Source organism: Lepidochelys olivacea (assembly GCF_965140295.1).
Source record: "Lepidochelys olivacea isolate rLepOli2 genome assembly, chromosome: 1".
In the NCBI taxonomy this organism is placed as follows: Eukaryota; Metazoa; Chordata; order Testudines; family Cheloniidae; genus Lepidochelys; species Lepidochelys olivacea.
Genome location: NC_140411.1, coordinates 147,143,578 through 147,167,584, shown reverse-complemented (window position 1 = coordinate 147,167,584; position 24,007 = coordinate 147,143,578).

Here is a 24,007-nt window from a genome sequence, read left to right as displayed (position 1 = left end):
CAGTGGGGAGCTTCCAGAGCATTTCCCTGCTGCCTTCCCCTTTTTGGTGAGAAAAGTCTCCAGCAGCAGGGAGGAAGTGGGACACTACATTGCTGAAAATAGCAGTGTAGATGGGGGGTCGGGGGGGGGGGGGACACTGCTTGGGTGTGTAGAGAGCCCTATAGGGTTTAGGCCTGTCTTTACTTTATTCACCTAAGCACTGCCTCACCTTCTATACTGATATTTAGACCTATGATATGGGGGCTTGCTGTACATGTACTCTGTGCACCACTGTGAGGCATGTGCAGTGTGGATGTCCGTAAGCATGAAATTTGCAGCATATTAGCGAGACTGTCTAGTGGAGAGGATAGTGCCACCACAATATACAAAATTACTGTGTGCAATTCTATTCTATTCTACGTAGGTACTTTTACATCATGAGTGTCTTCCAGTAGTGCATTAAGCAATGTGGTTAATATCTATTCATAACCTAGTGTCCTAGGCCTTTAGTGACTTCAGGCTCCCTTTCACATTCTCTCCAAGCCACCATTGACCATAACATTGCATGATGCCTCCTATTACTACTTACACATTCTCTACCACTCAGGACCTTAACCCAGACAGGGAAAATGCAGCTTTCCAGTTACAGCAAGGTTCTGGAGGAAATTAGGCAAAATTAGACAGCAGTATGCAATGGAAACCAAAAAGCTGCCTTATTGCAGACTTCTTGAGCTGAATCAGTGAGACAGCTGCTCATCCAGTACTGAAATCAGAACACTATTCCTGAGAGACCTCCCATGCATGGTGAGCCCAGAAAATCTGCCCCAGCATCGGTAGTGGCACCATCTCTCTAACCCATTCAGCTGTCCACCCAGGTCAGTTCTCACAACCCCCCATTTCTCAAACGTCTTCATACCCAACCACTGAATATGCATCACCCTGTGTCCCTACCCAGTCCCCTGGTAGAATAATTGCATGTCACAACACCCAGCTGGGAAGGGTAGAATCTTAGTCAGCCTCAGGGTTATGCAGTAAAAAGGTGGGAGAAAAGAAAGCACCTTCTCATCCCCTCAAACATAATGTTCTTTCCAGTTATGTCCCTCCTTTTCAATCCTCTATCCAACTTCACTTTTTCATAACACTCATTTGTCTGCTCTTTCCTTAACTAACCTTCCTTGCCTATTGTCCATAGACATCCATTTCAGTTCTGACCTACCACCAGATCCACGCTCCTGAAGACTTAGACATGTTCTGGACACATCAATAATCAAACCCAGTTCTCTTTTCAGGCTTCACATCCAGCTTGAATATCCCACTTGGGCACTTGTATCATTCCCATAATAACCAGAAATTAGATCTTCCTATCTCTGAGTGCACAGAGAGGTCATGTGCGTGCCTAAGATACTCCTTTGAAAATCACTTATGTGCCCCTTCTCCCTTTAGGCACTCATCTGGCCAATTAGGTGCCTAATAGGCTTTACAAATCCAGTCCCAGTTCTAATTACGATGATCACTCAGTTTCACTGATCACTCTACTATGTCAAACCAACCCTATGTTTACTATTCAGTCATTCATTCAATTTTGATTTGAAAGATATGCCACAACTCCTGCATCTTTCTACAAAATATAGCCAGATGGGCCTAGATTAACTTGATATTTGACATTTGATTTGCTCTTATTTCAAGGAGGTGTATGAAGGATGAATGTGTCAGCATAATTTTGAGCTATTTATTACTCCAGCTGATCTCTTCATGGTCCTGATTTGCAAAGAACAATTCTGAGAATTCCAAATCCTATCAAACCTGCACTATGAATAATATATTAGGTAGCTTACCTAACTTTTTGCAGGAAATTCAGTACTTGACATGTCTACCAACTTGCTGAATCCCTGCAATCAGCAGGTGTTCTAATTTACAGTGAATAAAATGCCTGATTCAATTTCCAGGATTTGAAATAATTATTTTGTGTATGAGATTTCATTAGTAGCTTACTAATTATGCACTCTCCTCTGTCACTTGCTTTATTCATTCCTAGAGGAGCAATTACTGGCACGGAAGGTTACAGCAGTCCTGAAGATACACTCTGGATGGGCAGAGGGACTTGGAAAAGTGGAGACATACTTTGTAGGTTCCCCCCACCCTAGCTCATGCTTCTCAGGTTCATGTAGCATCACAGAAATGTAGAGCTGGGAAGGATCTCAAGAGGTCTTCTAGTCCACCCTCCCACACATGCTGAGTCAGGACCACAAATACCTAGATCATCTTAGCCCACATGAGGATTTGAACCCTCGAATGATATTGGAGAATATTGCTTCTAAGCATTCCCTGAAAGAGTGTACAAAGAGACACTGAATGAAGATCTAATATCTGTTATCAGGGACTCTACAAAATAGCTTATTTGTATGATGGGAACAAAAGAAATGGACACTTTGGTATTCAGTTTAGCTAAGTCTAATGTTAATTATGGTTGTGCTTTTGCTCCTGGGTCTGCTTTAGTGGCATAAATGACTAGTTTGAAATTACTAGTTTTTTCTGTAGTTACAGAATCCTGGTAACGTTCTTTCACCCATTCAGCCTTTTGATATAGATAAACTGAATAGCTTCATGCACTTTACTGTGCAGGAGTGTCTTTCAGAGAAGGCCTTGACACAACAGTTTTATCTACTCTGTATGGATAAAGATCCTCTCCCACTCTTCATAAAAGAGGGTTAGCTCTGATGGCCTCAAGAAATGTTTTCTCCTTTCCTTAGTGTGTAACATGCTGCGCACCAGTCAACCATCAAACTGCTACCTTCCATCCCACAGTTTACCGCCGATCAGTGGTTGCTCTATGTGTCATTTGCAAAGTACCTTGGGATCAAAGGTGACATAACTGATAATATCTCACCTTTATGCATATTTCCCTACACTGAATTTGAATAGGAGCTTGGTGCCTAACTCTGAAACTCCTTTGCAAATTCCACCTATCATATTTAACTTTGTCATCTGGTGATGGTTAACCACACTCAGATGACACCAAGCTATCTATAGCAGTCCCTACATACACACCGACTATTAAGTTATATGTAATTTTGTGTTAATTATCATGACTCCTCAAGGTCATGTTGTAATACAACTTAATTTGTTCATCAAGACAAACCAATGCAGGACATAGATTTGGAAAGATGTTTGTGACAGGTTAGCTGGGCCTATTTTGTGTGTGTTAGCCTCCCTATTCTGCTACTGTCTACATGCAGGCTACCTAACAATTAGTGAGAGGAAGTACTGCATACAACAAGAGACCTCATTCTGCACAGCACTTATGCAAGTCTAGAGGACTAACGACAGCAGGGGCAGAATAGAGGTAAGTAGTGAATACATAAAACTGAATTTTGATCTTTCTCTTTCAACAGACCACAGGTAAGGGAATTAGAGCATGAGTATTTGGAGGGGAGGAAGAGAATTATCTTCAAATATGAGTTGTCAAGGTTCCTCCCCCACTCTGAACTCTAGGGTACAGATGTGGGGACCTGCATGAAAAACCTCCTAAGCTTATCTTTACCAGCTTAGGTCAAAACTTCCCCAAGGTACAAAATATTACCCCCGTTATCCTTGGAATGGCCGCTACCACCACCAAACTAATACTGGTTACTGGGGAAGAGCTGTTTGGACGCGTCCTTCCCCCCAAAATACTTCCCAAAACCTTGCACCCCACTTCCTGGACAAGGTTTGGTAAAAAGCCTCACCAATTTGCCTAGGTGACTACAGACCCAGACCCTTGGATCTTAAGAACAATGAACAATCCTCCCAACACTTGCACCCCCCCTTTCCTGGGAAATGTTGGATAAAAAGCCTCACCAATTTGCATAGGTGACCACAGACCCAAACCCTTGGATCTGAGAACAATGAAAAAGCATTCAGTGTTTTACAAGAAGACTTTTAATAAAAAATAGAAGTAAATAGAAATAAAGAAATCCCCCCTGTAAAATCAGGATGGTATATATCTTACAGGGTAATTAGATTCAAAAACATAGAGAACCCCTCTAGGCAAAACCTTAAGTTACCAAAAAAGATACACAGACAGAAATAGTTATTCTATTCAGCACAATTCTTTTCTCAGCCATTTAAAGAAATCATAATCTAACACATACCTAGCTAGATTACTTACTAAAAGTTCTAAGACTCCATTCCTGTTCTGTCCCCGGCCAAGACGACTACAGACAGACACACAAACCCTTTGTTTCTCTCCCTCCTCCCAGCTTTTGAAAGTATCTTGTCTCCTCATTGGTCATTTTGGTCAGGTGCCAGCGAGGTTACCTTTAGCTTCTTAACCCTTTACAGGTGAGAGGAGCTTTCCCCTGGCCAGGAGGGATTTCAAAGGGGTTTACCCTTCCCTTTATATTTATGACACGCCCCCCAAATCTCAGCTAGGGTGAAACACTGGCTGGGATTTCTTCCTGGAGCTCTAGGAAAACAGAGTTAATAAGACACATGCATCTCTAAATATACTACCAAGTACATAAAGACTAACAATATTTTCCACATCTCAAGGACGATTTTAACCAGTTGATTCTGGGAAACTTTCACGGGAGAGTGCATCAGCCACTTTGTTAGAAGCTCCTGAGATGTGTTGGATGTCGAAATCAAAATCTTGGAGAGCTAAACTCCACCGAAGAAGTTTTCTGTTAGTTTCTTTGACGGTGTGAAGCCACTTTAGTGCAGCATGGTCGGTTTGCAGGTGGAAACGCCGTCCCCAAACATATGGGCGTAGCTTTTCCAGAGCGTAGACAATGGCATAACATTCTTTTTCAGTGACTGACCAGTTGCTTTCCCTCTCAGACAGTTTTTTGCTGAGAAACACTACAGGGTGGAATTCTTGATCAGGTCCTTTCTGCATTAAAACTGCTCCCACACCACGCTCGGATGCATCTGTGGTTACTAGGAACGGTTTGTCAAAGTCTGGGGCCCTTAGTACAGGGTCAGACATGAGTGTCGCTTTAAGCTTGTTAAAGGCCTTCTGACACTTTCCGGTCCACTGAACAGCATTTGGCTGTTTCTTTTTGGTTAGGTCTGTCAGTGGGGCAGCGATTTGGCTGTAGTGCGGTACAAATGGTCTGTAATAACCGGCCAAGCCTAAGAAGGATTGAACCTGTTTCTTTGACTTTGGGACAGGCCACTTTTGGATAGCATCCACTTTGGCCTGTAGGGGGCTGATAGTTCCTTGACCCACCTGGTGTCCAAGGTAAGTCACTCTGTTTAGGCCTATTTGACACTTCTTAGCCTTAACAGTTAGTCCTGCCTCCCTTATGCGCTCAAGGACTTTTTGTAGATGTTCCAGGTGGTCTGCCCAGGAATCCGAAAATATGGCCACATCGTCAAGGTAGGCGACTGCATATTCTCCTAATCCCGCTAGGAGACCATCTACAAGTCTTTGGAAAGTGGCGGGTGCATTTCGCAGCCCGAAAGGGAGTACATTAAATTCATACAGCCCGAGATGTGTGATGAAGGCTGACCTTTCCTTGGCAGATTCATCTAGCGGTACCTGCCAGTACCCCTTGGTTAAGTCCAAGGTAGAGATGAACTGGGCCCGTCCCAGTTTCTCTAATAGTTCATCAGTGCGTGGCATTGGATAGTTGTCTGGGCGAGTTACAGCATTTAGCTTACGGTAGTCCACGCAAAAACGTATTTCCCCATCTGGTTTGGGAACTAGAACCACTGGAGATGCCCATGCACTTTCAGAGGGGCGGATTACACCCATCCGTAACATATCCTGGATCTCCCGTTCTATAGCAGTTTTAGCTTGAGGAGACACCCGGTAAGGTTGGACCCTAATTGGGTGAGCATTACCTGTGTCAATGGAGTGGTATGCCCGTTCAGTCAGTCCTGGGGTGGCTGAGAACGTTGGCGCGTAGCTAGTGCACAGCTCCTGGATCTGCTGTCGCTGCATACGCCCAAGGGTCATGGAGAGGTTCACCTCTTCCACACCACCAGCACATTTCCCTTCGTAGTAGACACCTTCAGGCCACTCAGCGTCGTCTCCTCCCTGGGCTGTAAACTGACAAACCTTTAATTCTCTGGAATAAAAGGGCTTTAGAGAATTAATATGATACACCTTAGGCTTTCGGTTGGAGGTGGGGAATGCTATGAGATAATTAACAGCTCCCAGGCGCTCCTGGACCACGAATGGCCCTTCCCACGATGCTTCCATTTTATGGGCCTGGAGCGCCTTTAAGACCATGACCTGGTCTCCTACTTTGAAGGAACGCTCTCTGGCATGTTTATCATACCAGGCTTTTTGCTCTTTTTGAGCATCCTGTAAGTTTTCTCTAGCAAGGGCTAAAGAGGTTCGGAGGGTGTTTTGTAGGTTGGTTACAAAGTCCAGAATGTTAGTTCCTGGAGAAGGTGTAAATCCCTCCCATTGCTGCTTCACCAACTGCAATGGCCCCTTAACCTCACGGCCATATACAAGTTCAAATGGGGAAAACCCTAAACTGGGATGTGGTACAGCTCTGTAGGCAAAGAGCAACTGCTGCAATACTAGGTCCCAATCATTGGAGTGCTCATTTACGAATTTACGTATCATGGCCCCCAAAGTTCCATTAAACTTCTCCACCATGCCATTTGTTTGATGATGGTAAGGAGTGGCAACCAAGTGATTTACCCCATGAGCTTCCCAAAGGTTTTTCATAGTTCCTGCCAGGAAATTAGTCCCTGCATCTGTGAGGATGTCGGAGGGCCAACCTACCCTGGCAAAAATGTCTGCTAGTGCCTGGCACACACTTTTAGCCCTGGTGTTGCTTAGAGCTACTGCTTCCGGCCATCGGGTGGCAAAATCCATGAAAGTCAGTATGTACTGCTTTCCTCTGGGTGTCTTTTTCGGAAAAGGACCCAGAATATCCACAGCTACTCGCTGAAATGGAACTTCAATGATGGGGAGTGGCTGGAGAGGAGCTTTGACCTGGTCTTGGGGTTTTCCCACTCTTTGGCACACCTCACAAGACTGGACATAGGTAGAAACATCCTTGCCCATTCCCTCCCAGTGGAATGACCCCCCCAAACGGTCTTTGGTCCTGTTCACCCCAGCATGGCCACTAGGGTGATCATGGGCTAAGCTCAAGAGCTTGGCCCGGTATTTAGTTGGAACTACCAACTGTCTCTGAGGATGCCAGTCTTCCTGGTGTCCCCCAGAAAGAGTTTCCTTGTATAAAAGTCCTCTTTCTACAACAAACCTGGATCGATTAGAAGAGCTGAGAGGCGGTGGGTTGCTCCGTGCCGCCGTCCACGCTCTCTGGAGGCTTTCATCTGCTTCCTGTTCGGTTTGGAACTGTTCCCTTGATGCTGGAGACATCAGTTCCTCATGGGATTGTGGACCTAGGCTTGGTCCCTCTGGAAGCGATATAGGGGATGGAGCTGTTTCTGTTGACTGTGAACCGCTCTCCGCTGGTGTACTATGTTGGGATTCAGGCTCCGGCTGAGCCTCTTGTGTAGGGTTATCGGCTGCTGCCAGTTCAGGTTCGGTGGGGCCCTCTGGTGTTGAGGTTGCAAGTACTGGATTCAGTGCTGACACGGGGTCTGGTGTTGGTTGTTCGGCTGGTTCCGGTTCTGGGACTGGTTCCGTCTGGGTCTCTGGGACTGGATCCACTACTGCTGTTGCAGACATTGGCCTGGGGTCCAGGTCCATCACCTCTGACTGGGTCCTGATAGAAGTTTCCGGAACAGAGCTAGGCCTCACGGCTTGTTTAGCCTGGTTGCGGGTGACCATTCCCACCCTCTTGGCCTGCTTCACATGATTGGCCAAGTCTTCCCCCAACAGCATGGGGATGGGATAATCATCATAGACTGCAAAAGTCCACATTCCTGACCAGCCCTTGTACTGGACAGGCAACTTGGCTGTAGGCAAATTGAAAGAGTTGGACTTGAAGGGTTGAATCGTCACTTGGATCTCTGGGTTGATTAAATTGGGGTCCACTAAGGAAGCATGGATAGCTGACACTTGTGCTCCGGTGTCCCTCCACGCGGTGACCTTCTTCCCACCCACACTCACAGTTTCCCTCCGCTCCAAGGGTATCTGGGAGGTATCTGGGCCTGTGGACCTCTGGTGTGATTCCGGTGCAATGAACTGTAATCTGTTGGGGTTCTTGGGGCAGTTGGCCTTTACATGCCCCAGCTCGTTACACTTAAAACATCGTCCAGCTGACGGGTCACTGGGGCGAGGAGGGTTGCTGGAGAACGGGGTGGTGGGACGATAAGGGGTCTGGAGGGTTCTTTGGGAGGTAGGTGGGGCTTTGGGCGGCCCCCGGTAATAGGGTGTGGTCTGGGGTGGTCCCTTCTGGTCTCCGCTCCAACTGCGACCAGTTTTCTTCTTCTCTGCCACCTCCACCCATCTGGCTCCAATCTCTCCTGCCTCAATTACAGTTTTGGGTTTCCCATCTAGGATGTATCTTTCTATTTCCTCAGGAACACCCTCTAAGAATTGTTCCATTTGCATTAGGAAGGGCAAATTTACTGGAGATTCAACACTTGCTCCTGATATCCAGGCATCCCAATGTTTTACAATGTGGTAGGCATGTCGGGTAAATGACATGTCTGGTTTCCACCTTAGGGCTCTGAACCTCCGACGAGACTGCTCGGGTGTTATCCCCATTCTGACTCTCGCCTTGGATTTAAACAGTTCATACTTGTTCATGTGTTCTTTAGGCATTTCAGCTGCCACCTCAGCTAAGGGTCCACTGAGCTGCGGCCTCAGCTCTACCATGTATTGGTCAGTAGAGATGTTGTACCCAAGGCAGGCCCTTTCGAAGTTTTCTAAGAAGGCCTCAGTATCATCACCTGCCTTGTAGGTGGGGAACTTTCTGGGATGGGAAGTGGTACCTGGAGAAGGATTGCTAGGGTTTGTTGGTATATTCTGCTGGGCCTTTATCCTCTCCATCTCCTCCACATGCTTCCTCTCTTTTTCCTTCTCCTCCTCCTTCAGCCGCCTGAGTTCTATCTGTCTTTCATGTTCCCTTTGTTTTTCCTCAGCCTGAAATTTGGCTAATTCCAGCTGTAGTCGAGCTGAGGATTTGCCCATTCTAACCTCTCTGTTTTTAACTAACTTTACACCCGAGGTTCAGAAATAAACAAACAAAACTTGGCTGTAAAATTTTTCTGTGCTGGAATAGAATACCTATTCTCTGATAGTGATTGTCAGCCTACAGAAAAAGACAATTCCCTTGTCTCTGCTCTGGGCCCAAATTAAAGCAAAAAACCTCCAACTACTTGGAAAACTGCTTACCCAGCCCAAAGAAAAAAAAAATTTCTTTTCAAACCTGTGCTCCTTGTAAAACAAAAAAAAATCAAAATCCTAAAAAAAAACCCTGCCACTTTTGTCTCCAGGCAAATGGGTAGAGCACACACCCCCTATTTACTTTTAGGAAGAAAAGAAAAAAAAAACCTCTGGGTTGGAAGACTGTGAATTTCCCTGCAGGAGTTAAGTACCCTGCCTCCAGGCAAGAAAACCTGCAATTCACAAGATAATCCCCTTTTGTCTCTGCTTGGCCACAAAGCAGAGAGAAACCAAGCTGCTTTCAGTTTCAAAGCTGCCTTCTGGACTTCCTAAAAATTCCTTTTTAAAATCTGTATTTCTAGTTCAAAAAATCTCAACTGGGTCTCAAAATGATTTCAGGTTAATCCCACCACTGTGCCACCATGTCAAGGTTCCTCCCCCACTCTGAACTCTAGGGTACAGATGTGGGGACCTGCATGAAAAACCTCCTAAGCTTATCTTTACCAGCTTAGGTCAAAACTTCCCCAAGGTACAAAATATTACCCCCGTTATCCTTGGAATGGCCGCTACCACCACCAAACTAATACTGGTTACTGGGGAAGAGCTGTTTGGACGCGTCCTTCCCCCCAAAATACTTCCCAAAACCTTGCACCCCACTTCCTGGACAAGGTTTGGTAAAAAGCCTCACCAATTTGCCTAGGTGACTACAGACCCAGACCCTTGGATCTTAAGAACAATGAACAATCCTCCCAACACTTGCACCCCCCCTTTCCTGGGAAATGTTGGATAAAAAGCCTCACCAATTTGCATAGGTGACCACAGACCCAAACCCTTGGATCTGAGAACAATGAAAAAGCATTCAGTGTTTTACAAGAAGACTTTTAATAAAAAATAGAAGTAAATAGAAATAAAGAAATCCCCCCTGTAAAATCAGGATGGTATATATCTTACAGGGTAATTAGATTCAAAAACATAGAGAACCCCTCTAGGCAAAACCTTAAGTTACCAAAAAAGATACACAGACAGAAATAGTTATTCTATTCAGCACAATTCTTTTCTCAGCCATTTAAAGAAATCATAATCTAACACATACCTAGCTAGATTACTTACTAAAAGTTCTAAGACTCCATTCCTGTTCTGTCCCCGGCCAAGACGACTACAGACAGACACACAAACCCTTTGTTTCTCTCCCTCCTCCCAGCTTTTGAAAGTATCTTGTCTCCTCATTGGTCATTTTGGTCAGGTGCCAGCGAGGTTACCTTTAGCTTCTTAACCCTTTACAGGTGAGAGGAGCTTTCCCCTGGCCAGGAGGGATTTCAAAGGGGTTTACCCTTCCCTTTATATTTATGACATGAGTGTAATTGAATATTGAATATTTAATACAGAAATTAGGGTCAGGAGGGATCAGCACATGGTATAGGGGACATAAGGTAAAAAAAAATATCAAGAGAGCAGCATCAAATTACCTGGGATTCCGTTATTTTTCCTCCTATTAATTCATTCTCACAGCTGCCTAATTGGCAGTTCTGCCATCATTTTAGAGCAAACTTCAAGTTCTACCAGGCCACCTAGGATCCAGGTGTGTTTGTGAGGAAACAAAGGGCCATTGTTCTTGGTACTTAAACTTAAAAGTTACCAAACCATTAAGATGAATGCTAGAAGTTAACACCTCTCTTGGCGTTATTGATTTCTGGCTGTTCTAGCAAGACTCAGGCAGACAACAATTTGCTTTGTCAAGGCTATATTCCTAACTGAAGGCTTTAATACCTAAATAATAGGCTTAAAAAACAAATGTGCAGGCCAAGGCTTCTAAAAGTGACTAGTTATTTGGGGCATCCAAAATGAGACTTTGAAAGGGTCCTGGTTTTCAGATGGTAAGTATTCAGCACTTTCTAAAAATCATGCATGGAAAACCATTCACCCCAAATCAGTAACTTCAAAATCTAGGACACAATATATGCCCACTTAGGAAAGAACAATCAGTTGCACACCTACAAAATGGGAAATGACTGCCTAGGAAGGAGTACTGTGGAAAGGGATCTGGGGGTCACAGTGGATCACAAGCTAAATATGAGCCAACAGTATAACACTGTTGCAAAAAAAGCAAACATCATTCTGGGATGTATTAGCAGGAATATTGTAAGCACGACATGAGAAATAATTATTTCACTCTACTCCACGCTGATTAGGCCTCAACTGGAGTATTGTGTCCAGTTCTGGGTGCCACATTTCAGGAAGAATATGGTCAAATTGGAGAAAGTCCAGAGAAGAGCAACAAAAATTATTAAAGGTCTAGAAAACATGACCTATGAAGGAAGATTGAAAAAATTGGGTTTGTTTAGTCTGGAGAAGAGAAGACTGAGAGGGGACATGATAACAGGTTTCAAGTACATGAAAGGTTGTTAAAAGGAGAAGGGAGAAAAATTGTTCTTCTGAACCTCTAAGGATAGGACAAGAAGCAATGGGCTTAAATTGCAGCAAGGGTGGTTTAGGTTGGACATTAGGAAAAACTTCCTAATTGTCAGAGCGACTAAGCACTGGAATAAATTCCCTAGGGAGGTTGTAGAATCTCCATTATTGGGAATTTTTAAGAGCAAGTCGGACAAACACCTGTCAGGGATGGTCTAGATAGTACTTAGTCCTGCCTTGAGTGCAGGGGACTGGAGTAGATGACCTCTCGAGGTCTCTTCCAGTTCTATGATTCTATATATGTGTTCTCAAAATTTTAGTTTGAACCTCCACAGTGTAATATTTCCATATGGTTGTATTGGATATAGAGCTTTTGCAGTAGCAAGTCAATACCATGATATTCTGTAATAAGCAGACCAATCGTTACTAATGTTTCAAAAATGTCTAAAGAAGTGTAAGTACATTCACTGTCATCGGAGCCAACCAAATTGGGCTAGACCCACAAAGGGACTCCGACAACTAATTGTCATGTCAGGCACTTGAGACCAATTTGTAGGCACCACTAACCTCCTCAAGACCACTGCTCAGTGACCGCATAACTTGGAAATACCTGAAGAACGCAGGCAACTACATTTCCACTGTTAAAGTCCCGTAGGTACCTAAAAATCTGCCAGTGAGTATGTGCACAGTTACCTCAGTATAGCCCTCCAAGCCCCAGAGAGATCCTCAGATTAGAAGTTCCCTGTCAATCTCACCTGCAGGGTGTGGAGCAAGAGGTGTTCTCACAGCATGCTTAGCCTTACACAAAAGAGGAGGAAGAGCCAGTCGATTTTAGCCTAGTAGTTGGAGCACTCATCCAAAATTGGGGAGACTGAGGTTCCATTCCCCTGACATGAAGAAAGGATTTGACCTTGGATCCTTTGTCCTCCTAGTGCTCCCTAACCATGGAGCTATTACTCTCAGTCTCTCCTTTTGAAGCTGTTCCAGTGTGTATAAATAAGTAACTTACACCAGCAGGACTGGAATCTGGGTCACCCATCCCCCTAATGAATGCACTAACCACTGCACTACAGACTTGTTTTTTCTCTTTTCTTCGCTAGCCCTAGGACTAATGAAAAACAGTTGAATTTACTTTAAAAATACATAAACACATGACCTATTGTACTTAGATTATATGTTTTTTGAGGATGGGACCATCTTTTTGTTCTGTGTTTACAGACTGCTTAGTACAACAGGATCCTTGTCTATGACTGGCACTCCTATGTGCTATGGTAATACAAATAATAATAATGCTCAATGTATTATTCATTTTCCTATCGAGTTCATTTAAAAAAAATCCATTTTTAAAATTTAAATGAAGCTGACACAAAATTTGCAATGTGGCATACCAGAGCGTTGTAGACTCCAGGAGCTGTGCTGAAGAATCAGCATGCAGAGTGCTTTGGAGTACACAGAACCTTGCACATGTGACAGTCACTGTTAGCTGTAAAATATGGCAAAATTGCACAAATTGCTTTGCCCTGCAGAACACATGCAGTATATACAGAAAGCAGCCTCAGCAGCTCCCAAGACCTTGTAGAGTTCTGCAGAGTGCATTATTGGGATACAATGCCAGAAAAACTCTGTCAGAAAGAGGAAGACCAGCTGAAGTATGAGGAGTGCTGTCCTTACCTATGGCTTGGAAAAGGATATGACACCTGCTGTTCTTTGTCTTTTGTGAGGGCTATGTTAATACCACTATAGTTTACTCAATAAGCAAACAAAGCTGTTGCTACTTAAGCAGTTAAGACAAAAAAACAATTGCTAGAGAAAGCATATATGCATCTTTTAACACTCCCAGTAGGGCCTTGAGAACATGCTTCTCTCATACCATTTGTTCATGCACAAGCTGAATAAAAAGCAAAGCCAGTGTTTCTCTCTATGGTCTTGGGAAAATTACTAAAATTCTCTGCCTCTGTTTCCCCATTTGTAAAATGGGCATTACAATAATTATCTATATCCCATGTGCATTGGGGGGATTAATTAGATAGTGCTTTTATTATAAAAGTTATTGGAGGGAAGTCTGACTTCAAAAATATATATACAAACAAGGTGTTACCAAATGCCATTCTCAAAAGCACACAACAACTGACATGAATCAAACCCATTTTTCACTCAACAGCATTGTGATAACGTGACTTACTGACTAGTGCACTCCTTTGTAAATGGGTGTGGCATTGTAGAAGTTTTTCTGTCAATAGCCTCAATGATTGGCTGATCAGGTCTACTGCTGGTCCCCTTTGTCTTATTTACTTGGCCATCTGGCCAGGCTACATTTAGTCTCACCCCTTTCAGAATAAACCACAGTTTAACTCAAAAATAGTCCCACAGTCTCACATCACATCAGATCCAGGACCAATAGTCATTTTGGCCCTTATGTCTGGTGTTTTCAAACTAGCTTCAAACTCTTTAGTGAGGTTGTAGGGGAACACAACCTCTCCCTACTATAATATGCCTGGGTTCCAGCCCAGGGATCCTGCAGTAAGTGGTTAAGGTCTGTCTCATCAAACATCCGTCTCTTTTCTGGACTACTCCCTACATCAGCCAACCTTCTTCTCAGGGGACCCATTTTCTCAGCAAGGATCTGTCCTGAGCCATGCCCTAAGTCCCAGTTCCCAGCATGGGAAAGGAAAGGTAAGTAAACTAACAGAAATAAAGGTCAGCACCCAGGTTTTCAGTTCTATGAGGATCCTACAGCAATCTGTACTATCCTCCACACCATACTGAAACTCAGGGTAGCTTCATTCTCTCAGCTGTTCTCCTCTCTGAGAAGTCAAAATGAGAAAGTGCTGTCCCCCCTTCCTTTGAGCTGGCCTCCCTTTTAAGGCTCCTCCTCCAAGTCTGGCATAGTTCACAGGTGCAGCTGGGTGGGGACACCTGAGCCCATAGTTGTTCTTTAACCCCTTCCTGTCTAGTTCAAGGTTGGTATAGCCCATCATAAGAACATAAGAATGGCCATACTGAGTCAGACCAATGGTCCATCTCGCCCAGTATCCTCTCTACCAACAGTGGCCAATGCCAAGTGCCCCAGAGAGAATGAACAAAACACGTAATCACCAAGGGATCCCTCTGCTGTTGCCCATTCCCAGCTTCTGGCAAAGAGAGGCTAAGGACACCATCCCTGCCCATCCTGGCTAATAGCCATTGATGGACCAATCCTCCATGAACTTACCTAGTTCCTTTTTTAACCCTGTTATAGTCTTGGCCTTCACAACATCCTCTAGCAAAGAGTTTCACAGACTGTGTTGTGTGAAGAAATACTTCCTTTTGTTTGTTTTAAAGCTGCTGCCTATTAATTTCATTTGGTAACCCCTAGTTCTTGTGTTATGAGAAGGAGCAAATAGCGCTTCCTTATTTACTTTCTCCACACATGATTTTACTTTCTCCACACATGATCACCTTAGTCATCTTTTGGCAAGGTGAAAAGTCCCAATCTTACTAATCTCTCCTCATATGGAAGCTGTTCCATACCGCTAATCATTATTGTTGCCTTTTTCTGAACCTTTTCCAATTCCAAATATCTTTTTTTGAGATGGGGCAACCACATCTGCAAACAGTATTCAAGACGTGGGCATACCATGGATTTATATAGATGCAATATGATATTTTCTGTCTTATTAGCTATCCCTTTCTTAATTATTCCCAACATTCTGTTTGCTTTGTTGACTGCTGCTGCACATTGGTGGATGTTTTCAGAGAACTATCCACAATGACTCCAAGATCTTTCTTGAGGGGTAACAGCTAATTTTGACCCCATCATTTTATATGAACAGTTGGGATTATGTTTTCCAATGTGCATTACTTTGCATTTTTCAACATCGAGTTTCATTTGCCATTTTGTTGCCAGTCATCTAGTTTTGTGAAATCCTTTTGTAGCTCTTCGCATTCTGCCTGGGAGATAACTATCTTGAGTAGTTTTGTATCATCTACAAATTTTGACACCGTTTACCTCTTTTCCCAGATCATTTATGAGTATGTTGAATCACAAGCACTGATCCACATTGTGACCTGTTCCCATGAAAAATTTAAACTCATCCCCTAGCTCTTTCTGCTACAACATTCTTAAAACAAAATCTCAATTTTTAAAATAAGCAATTAGGAGAACACTCAATCTCAAAAGTGGGCGAACAGATTTGCATGAACTTTCCAAGAAAATTTTCCTTTAAGCATAAAGGAAATCTAGAATATTTTAACACAGATTATGAAAGTTACAGAAAATTGTGAGCTTCCGAAATCCGGGGGTTAGAATGGATACCCCTATGCACCCCTAAGTATATGAGTTGCTGCTGCTCCTGTCATAGCAAATTGTTTGAAATTAATGAGCCAGAGGAAATTATAACTTGTGTCTTATCAATGAAAGCAGGTTGGATAATGTGTATTTTGCATTTTTCTTGAGTTTTTATTCAGATTTCACAGTAAAAATATGCTTGGAACAGAAAGGAAGCTGAAGAGGTTTGCAGTTAGCATTCTGCACAGAACATGAAGCACATCAAAGTTACTTTCAAACCTTGAGCTCCTACATAGCCGATAAGACTCTGAACATTTTTCCTATTCCACTGGTAATTGCAATACAGCATAATGTGTACACATACATTAATAAGTGCACAGCTAAGATTCCTCTACCACACTGTCACTCTTCAAAAAATGAAAACAGTATCAATTGCTTTGGAGCATCTATACACACAACTATATGTAAGCTGAAAATTCTAGCGCTGACTAATCTCGATGGTATTCTTTCTGTTCCAGCAATATGATGGTCACCGTTAGAGAGCTCAGCTTGGCAGACACAAGACACAGCTGACTTGCTCTGAATTCTTTTCTAACAGTAGCATGTGGGTCTTATGCTGGCTTTCTGGCTAGCTCTACTTTCAGCTGTTGTGATAGATACAAACTGCTACAGATTGTTGAAAGTTTATATCATTTGATGAGTAATTTTTTCATTTCTGGATATATTATTTTCTTACTGTTTGTCACATATTCAAATATAGGGCCTCATTCAAATGTCTTTATTTACCAACCTGTGAGAGTTTCATAGCAGAAAAGTTTGTTTTTGTTTTTCCAGCATGATCATACCTGGTATGTTCATGTTATCTTCATGAGTATTCATAATGGTTTGGAAATCATCCTTACTGGTATGCTTTTTGTTTGTATTCAGTTTTCTTCTTAATTCAACAGGGTCTGGTCCACAATATAATTAAACTTTTTAGTTTACATGCAGGTTGTTTCTTTTTCTGAGTAAATATAACTCTAGTTTACATTAACCATTTGTAAATAAAGATGAATATGTTCCAGAATCACTGCTTGTTAAAAATATCTTTCCTGCTAGTAGCTCAAAATAATTCCTCAAAAGCTGCCCAAAAAATCCATTATGAAGTGAAGGATAGTTTTATCATATACCTGATATATGTATTAATATCAAGAGTAGCCCAGAACAAATACTGTATGTGTACAGAATATCAAAGCCAGTTGGGTGAACAAATGAGTGTAGAGGGACCTTTTTCTGCATGAACCTTTGCACATTTTCATAACCACTGCTGTTGAAATACTTGAATCCAAAGAGTCATTTTTACAGAGCTCTGACCAGGTACTGAACAGCAGGAACAAGCTGAGAACCTAAAGTACGTCTAAAATGATGAGTTGAAATTTTGCACTAGTACCAATTATTTAAGACACTTGAAGGTATTTGAAGGTCAGATAAGGCAGGCACACAAATGTTAAACCAAGATGGTGAGGGACACAACCCCATGATCTTTGTGTCCCTAAACCTCCAAATGCCTGAATTGCAGGCTGAACGACAGGGAATGGATCACTAGAAATCACTCTGTTCTGTTCACTTCCTCTGAAGCATCTGGCAATAGCCATTGTGATAGACGGGATACTGGGCTAGATGAACCACTGGTCTAATCCACTAAAGCTGTTCTTATGTTCTTAAGGACTATATGTTCTCTTATCTACACAAGAAAGAAACATATCTGGAAAGAAAAAAAACTTACCACCTCCAAAGTTGTGCAGTGTATTAGGAATTCCTGTTAGCAATATTCAGAGGGCCCATATGAGAGCCGAAGCAAGTCAAAATTGTCCTTTCAAGCGTTCATTTCCTGTGCACAGGAAATGACACAGAAGATCCCGTGGTTCCCAAGCTCTACACCATTACTTTATTTTCTCTGTGATGCTCTTTGTTCCCTGTCACAACAGAGCTTGCAGAATGGCTAGCACAGCAGGCAGGCTGCCACCCACACACCAGATTCATACATGTAAACCACTCTGATGGGGTTCAGAGTGCATATAAACATTTAGTGTGGCTACACGTAGCAACAACGTATGGATTTGTCTGGCTCCAATTTCTACCTCATTCTCAGGGGAAAATGCTAAGCTGAGAGAGTTTCCCAGTGCCTATGATTCCACAGAATGAGGGTTGCAGGCTGTGGGCATAGCTGGGGATGCCTGACATTATGAGGAGAGTTGCTGGTGGGGAACATAGTACATAGTTGCTATTTCCCTCTGCATTCTTCACCCCCAAAATCTCATTTCATTCCACAGAAATTCAAGTAATTTCATACCTGCATCATGATAAGGAAGGGAAGATATGGCACATGTAGTGTACACCCTGTATTTTCCTTACTTCATCAGAGAAACTGATTACACTGAGAGAGAGAGAGAGAGAGAGAGAGAGAGAGAACAGTGAAAATTTGACTCCAGTAGGATCAGCTGGATCCTCAGCAGTTTTGAAATTCTGGCCATTTATTTAGGGGCTCAAATGCCTGACTTTAAACACCCACTTTTGAAAAAACCTTGGCTAGTGGTGTTCAAGTGGCAGATTGGCAGTGTAAGAAATAGGCTGGTTGAACAATGCAGATGTTGCAAGTAGAACTGGTTGAATATAGTAGAAAGAGTATTTATGAATCATTTTACAAATAAAAACCTCATGCTGTATCTCACTGATACTTGTTATCCCTTATACTCTTCATAGCAAAAATTTGGGTAAACAACAATATTAATGGAAAGCTCAAGTTAGTGAATAATAGCATAAAATCTATGTAGGAAGTGTTCAAGCATCCATTTTGAGACATTCTTTTTTTATTCACACACAGGTTTTTTGAACATTACAAATAAACTTCTCAGCAGAAAATAAAGAAATCTTTCTGTTTATAAAGTTTGAGATGGTCCATCAGGAAACAGGTCAAATATCGTATAGCTTATATAGCTGGAATGTGTATGAATCACAGGTAGTAAATACTCACAACGCTCAGTTGATGCGCAATATATAGGCTAAAATGAGTTTGCACAAAGTATTTCGTCCAATAATTATGAAAAATAAACACATCTGTAAAAAGTAGTTCTCCCGTCAGCTCGTCCTGTCCTTGAGATTCTTCCCTCACTCTCGTGCCCTTCATAGTTTAACCTTATTATAGTATTCTGTTTCTAAATCTAAATATTATCAGATAACACTGAATCAATAATACTCCCCTGCAAAAAAACCCAACAATCCCCAAACATACAGATTAGAATAAAAGAGCATTTGTTATCCCTTCTTGATTCTTCTTTTCATGTGAAGTATGTGAACAACCTGTGTGGTGTTTTAGGAATGGAAGTAGCTTTGGAGATAGTGAGAGGGTAAGAAAACACCTGCTCTTTTCATGCAGCTAATAGCATTGTTGCTGCCTTCACTGGGGCTACTTGCACAAGTAAAATTAGCAGGATTAACCCCAGATGACCAGGCAGTGATCATGCTCGGAATGATGCCTCTGCCACGCTACTTAGAAACCGTAAGACCAGTCCTCTGTTAGCTGGGCTACGGTTTATTGAGGTAATTCAGAAAACCTGGTCTACTGCATTTTTAAATGTTTCATTTTCTGGCACCCATTTTCTGTAGATAGAAGTCACTGTGTGCCAGGATATGTAGCATGCGGCAATGCAATGTGAATTGTGCAGCTATGCCACCTACAGACCCATGCATTTATGTCAGAAAAGCTCTTTTCACCCTCGCTAAATGTAATAAGAAAAAAACAAACCTATTGTAAATATGTGATTACTTCCCAGATGTGCTCTCTGTATTTCACATGCAGATTTAATTCTGTTTGGATTGTATGGGGCTGGTAACAGTTCATAAATGGAAAATATGTTGGATTTGTTTGGTTAGTTTTCCAGACATAAAGAGGCTTGCAAGAACAAAAGCTGCATACGATATTGACAGGTTGTATATTATTTCTCGACATTGAATAATGTTTTAATATTTTTATGCTGCTGTTTTAAAATGGTTTGCTGTCAGTATATCTACTATAATGAATACATGGCTGATGGAATAAGGATTTTTTTTAAACTGCAAACATATCCAACTGTGTCATACACATTTTAAATGAACCTGTGATGTCTAAGTAAAGTTTCCAACTAGCTGATATATTAATGGTTTTATACTTGCATCCTTTCCTGTTGGCTAAAAAACTAAAATTCCATCCTGTTGGCTATAAAACTAAATGCTATGTAAATGACTTACTACAGCAATTTAGATTTTGACTTCTTTTTAGCCATTTTCTTCTCTTAAAACATAATTAACTAAAGGAAAATACAACCTAGAATAACATAAGCTAAAGTCAGTGTTCCTTGGAAATCACAGAGATGGTCATGCTTTACCTAGGAACAAGAGAGAGTTCTAACCAACCTAATATTACTGCCTGTTGTGATTCTCATAAGCTGTTGCTAGTGCTGCAATTTCTCTTCTTCAACTGCTCTGCAAAAACATTCTCAGTCTTCAAAGCACAGTTCCTTAAAAATACATTGATTTCTCTCCACAGAAAACATGTGCCATAATATGAAATGTTTAAAATTTTGCAAGTAGCAGGATTTTCAAAGGGGCTATTATTTGGAAGAGAAAACAATCTATAGCACAGCTACGATGCAGCAGTCGATCAAGGTGGGGAGAAAAGGAGAAGATGCTTTTGATTTTCATTTTGTTAAACTACCAGGGTGGATTAAGGTGCTGTAGAGTACCATTTTTTTTTCCATTTTATTTTATTTTCACTTCACAGTGTAGGGAAGGCAGATAATGCTCAAGCTAATCAATAGAGGTCTGCCTCTTTAAGCCTCTGGGACAGAGTATGACAGCAGTTCTGACATTCTTCTGTTATAATACAGGATGCATTAGAATTTTTGTGTAGGGAAAACCTGAGCCCTGACATCAAAGAAAGACTATTGATAGGTTTAGGGAAACTACAGTATATAACTGCTATAATTAGAAGGAGATAGACTAGATCTAAGGTCTAGGTTGGAATACCATCTGGACTGGACCCAGCATGTCCAGTAAAATGCTGGAGCGCATAACTTTCTAACTTGGAGTTGCAGCTAGACAGGTGTCAAATGTCAGAGCAGTCAGGACTGTGCAAGTAAAAAATCTTATTCTTTAAGCACTTCTTAGTCCATTTTGTGCTAGGTGTTGAGAGAGGCTTTTCATGCCACTCTGTATGCTTCTGAAAACTCATTGAATACACATTTTCTGTAAGCCTCCACAAGCTTCAAACACATTTGTGGAGTTAGCTGCAGTTGAGACAGAGAGAACTTTTGCAGCAGGATGGGCTAAGGAACATTCAGGGACCGCTGCTGTCCCACTTGTTTGTACCACCCCCCATTATCATCTTTCCCTGAACCTGTGAGGGGCTGGGCTTATTATTAAAACTGTGTTGATGGGGGGAGGGTTAGAGGCAAGGGGATGAAAGGACAGGGTGAAGGTGGGTGAAGAAGGTTTAGATATGGAGAGAGACAAAGACAGGTTTGGTGTGACAAGAGGAAAGGGGATAGACAGTAGGGACAGTGGGACAGTAGGAAATATGGGAAAGGGGAGCTGGAAAAAGCCCCACTGGAAACAAGAGAAGCAGCCAGAAGGGAGATGTGAGTTGAAATGGGAGAAATACAGACTTATTAGAAGAACAAGTGAGTCTTTCGGTTGATTGGCTCATTTTCAGCACACCAGGCCCTCAAAGGCTCTGGAACCCACATTACTTATATCTATATAAAAAGTATGATCAAGACATTAGTCAAAACTGACAGTGTTCCATTTCAGACCCAAAGCACACAGCTTTCCAATTTTATACATTTTATTAACTAAACTAAATAATAAAGCAAAATCATAAAACACATATTAGCAAATCAAATTAAAAGAAAGGCTGTTAATATCAAATCACTACATTAAAATTATCATATTAATTAAATCATAAGAAATAAACCAACATTTCCTTATAAAATCTAAGTAACAGGGCATTTTCAATCTCAAAGATTCTAGATACACACAACCAGCCAGCTGCTAGAGTTAAGAACATGTGCAATAATGCTGAGGTAGAGGCATCCCTCTGCTAATAAAGACTGGAAAACAAAACAAAAACCCAATAGTTTGAGACTTAATAGAAAACAGTTTTGCAATTCTTGTGGTTTCACTGTGCTTCAGGAAGCTGGTATGCAGGGCTGGCTCCAGGCACCAGCTTTTCAAGCAGGTGCTTAGGGCAGCATTGAGAATGGGACGGCAGTCCGTGTCCCGCAGCAGCAATTCAACGGCAGCTCCGCCGCTCTTCGGGGCGTGGTGGCAATTTGGCAGCAACTGCATGGGGCGGCACAACTGGTAGGAGTTCTGACCTGCATTCCTGCTCTGGTCCCAGCAAAAGCATCACAAAGACAGAGAGACCTTTGTTTCCCTGCCCTCCAGCTTTGAAAGTATCTTGTCTCCTCATTGGTCATTTTGGTCAGGTGCCAGTGAGGTTATCTTAGCTTCTTAACCCTTTACAGGTGAAAGAGTTTTTCCTCTGGCCAGGAGGGATTAAAAGGTGTTTACCCTTCCCTCTATATTTATGACACGCCCCCCAAATCACAGATACAGTGAAACGCTGGCTGTGATTTCTTCCTGGAGCTCAAGGAGAAAACAGAGTTAATAAGACACATGCATCTCTAAATATACTACCAACTGTATAAAGACTAACAATATTTTCCATATCTCATGGACAATTTTAACCAGTTGATTCTGGGAAACTTTCACGGGAGAGTGCATCAGCCACTTTGTTAGAAGTTCCTGAGATGTGTTGGATGTCGAAATCAAAATCTTGGAGAGCTAAACTCCACTGAATAAGTTTTTTTGTTATTTCCCGTGGTGGTATAAAGCCACTGTAGAGCAGCATGGTTGGTTTGCAGGTGGAAACGCTGTGCCCAGACGTATGGGCGTAGCTTTTCCAGAGCATAGACAATGGCGTAACATTCTTTTTTACTGACTGACCAGTTGCTTTCCCGCTCAGACAGCTTCTTGCTGAGAAACACTACAGGATGGAATTCTTGATCCGGTCCTTCCTGCATTAAAACTGCTCCCACACCATGCTCGGGTGCATCTGTGGTACTAGGAACGGTTTGTCAAAGTCTGGGGCCCTTAGCACAGGGTCAGACATGAGTGTCACTTTAAGCTGGTTAAAGGCCTTCTGACACTCTTCAGTCCACTGAACGGCATTGGGCTGTTTCTTTTTGGTTAGGTCTGTCAGTGGGGCAGCGATTTGGCTGTATTGCGGTACAAATCACCTGTAATATCCGGCCAAGCCTAAGAAGGACTGGACCTGTTTCTTTGACTTTGGGACAGGCCACTTTTGGATAGCATCCACTTTGGACTGTAGGGGGTTGATAAAAGTTCCTTGACCCACCTGGTGTCCAAGGTAAGTCACTCTGTTTGGGCCTGTTTGACACTTCTTAGCCTTAACAGTTAGTCCTGCCTCCCTTATGCGCTAAAAGACTTTCTGTAGATGTTCTGCCCAGAAATCTGAAAATATGGCCACATCGTCAAGGTAGGAGACTGCATATTCTTCCAATCCTGCTAGGAGACCATCGACAAGTCTTTGGAAGGTGGCGGGTGCATTCCGCAGCCCAAAAGAGAGCACATTAAATTCATACAGCCCAACATGTGTGGTGAAGGCTGACCTTTCCTTGTCAGATTCATCTTGCAGTACCTGCCAGTACCCCTTGGTTAAGTCCAAGTTAGAGATGAACTGGGCCCATCCCAGTTTCTCTAATAGTTCATCTGTGCGTGGCATTGGATAGTTGTCTGGGCGAATTATAGCATTTAGCTTATGGTAGTTCACACAAAAACGTATTTCCCCATCTGGTTTGGGAACTAGAACAACTGGAGATGCCCATGCACTTTCAGAGGGGCGGATTACACCCATCTGTAGCATATCCTGGATCTCTCGTTCCATAGCAGTTTTAGCTTGAGGAGACACCCGGTAAGGGTGGACCCTAATTGGGTGAGCATTACCTGTGTCAATGGAGTGGTATGCCCGTTCAGTCAGTCCTGGGGTGGCTGAGAATGTTGGCGCGTAG